Source organism: Lasioglossum baleicum, chromosome 2 (assembly GCF_051020765.1).
Source record: "Lasioglossum baleicum chromosome 2, iyLasBale1, whole genome shotgun sequence".
Lineage (NCBI taxonomy): Eukaryota > Metazoa > Arthropoda > Insecta > Hymenoptera > Halictidae > Lasioglossum > Lasioglossum baleicum.
This window is the reverse complement of record NC_134930.1, coordinates 1,300,988-1,302,836: the sequence shown is the minus strand read 5'-3', so window position 1 is coordinate 1,302,836 and position 1,849 is coordinate 1,300,988. Positions and strand designations below refer to the sequence as shown.

Genomic DNA, 1,849 nt, shown 5'->3' with positions numbered 1-1,849 from the left:
TTCCATAAAAACGTACACTTTTGTTGTTTACAAAGTTCCAAGAGCCCAATTGCAAAAAAGGGCTCTGTACGGGACCCCGCAATAATGCAGAGAATATTTCAACACAAAGAGCATAAAAAAATATTGCTTCTTTGCGAAATGCGGCTTACCCGCGTGATCGAAAAAATTAAGCTGTTTCATATATTCTCTGTCAGTGTTTTCCTGCGAGAAACATATCTGCTTCTCTGTCTTCGTAGTTCACCCCGAGTGGCGCTGTTGAAGTTACTATTTCTGGTCCGGCGCACATGGTCGACACCAGTGATGCCAGAGCCGTGGTACTGCGGTACTAAACCATACCCCCACCATAGCCTACTATCGCCCCTACGTTCCTTTACAACGCGCCCGCGCGCTACACTCACCAGCGTATCACTCTACTGTATCCGTAGAGGTACACTGGTGAGTGTAGCGCGCGGGCGCGTTGGAAAGGAACGTAGGGGCGATAGTAGGCTATGGTGGGGGTATGGTTTAGTACCACAGTACCACGGCTCTGGCATCACTGGTCGACACCCCCTGGTCGGTTTAGAGAAGTGTCTAATTGTATTAGTGTATTGTAATAGTGATAATTTATCCGACGAGTGTATATTTACAAAAGTAAGTACTTCCATTGCTGTTATTTGTTACCGTTAGTGTTTTTTGCTGATGCCCTTCCGCTATATTCGAAGTTTACTATTGGGTTGGCAAGAAAGTCAAAGAAAGTATTTACTTTCGGTATTGTAAGGGGGTAGACTGCTTTTTCCAGGATTGCAAGGGTGCGGGATTGCAATTGATTGCAATCCTGGAAACGAGTCTACCGCCCTAATGTGTAAATAAGTGTGAAGTCAAAAAATGAACAAAAATTGGTCATATTTTCATTCCTTCATTCTATTTGCTATTTTTCTAAATATATTCTCTAATTAATTATATTTACGTCGTAATTACATATATGTTTAAATTAGTCTCTAAATTTTACCATACTTTTCAATTCTTAGAATATATACACACAAATGGAGATGCCTACAAATACATGGACCGTTGTCCAATTTTTGGCGGACGGAACGGTAGAAGCAGTGCCAAATAGTTGGCTGGAAGGCGACAAATGTTATTGGCTACCGGTACACAAATCAAAATTGAGCAACGCAATCCAACAATGTGAACTGCCTCAACCTTCGTGGGAGTACTTTTCTGTAAAGATCTTCAAAAACAGTACCTTTGGTAAGTTAAAGTAGTTACACACCATACATGTACAATTAAAATAATAATTATATAATGCTTCTAGACGACTACACGAAGGCTAGAAGAAAAGCAAAGGAGGCCGAAGAGACCAGCGACTTGTTTAATAAATACACTTAAAATTATACTGACATTTATCTTTCATTTTCATTAAATTAGCAGAATGTGATATGCTACATAACAATTTTTTATTTTAGGCAGCAGAAGTGCACAATACGGGGGGCACAACAGCTACAACTTCGCCAGGAAAGTCTAGGTATCATTATGACTGACGTGCTGGCATGGCGGTCTGCTATAGCTGATTGGGCCGAAAGGGCAAAAAACCGTTTGCAAATTATCGAACGGCCAGCCTTGTTATATGTAATTATCACCCTTATTTTAATATTATTATTATAATGATTATTCATGTGCAAATTAATAAACAAAGATATTCTTATTCAAGGTGCAGCGGAGAAAGCCAAAGTGGACGGCAGCTGCAAGAAACATGAACAAAGCGAGTGTGACCAAGTGATTTTAATTTCAATATATCTGTGGTTATCAGGAAGAATGCCGCATGTCACATATACTTTCACTTTCGATCGCTAATACTTTGACATAGGAG

The 1,849-nt window shown here is 40.0% G+C and overlaps 1 long non-coding RNA gene across 1 annotated transcript; it reads left to right on the top strand.

Moving 5' to 3' along the window:
• The first annotated feature begins 539 nt into the window (after window positions 1-539).
• LOC143217959 (uncharacterized) lies at window positions 540-1,599 on the top strand. The gene is made up of 3 exons (XR_013010948.1): window positions 540-630; window positions 1,008-1,230; window positions 1,295-1,599. It is a non-coding gene; the product is annotated as an uncharacterized LOC143217959 (long non-coding RNA).
• Window positions 1,600-1,849: the final 250 nt, after the last annotated feature.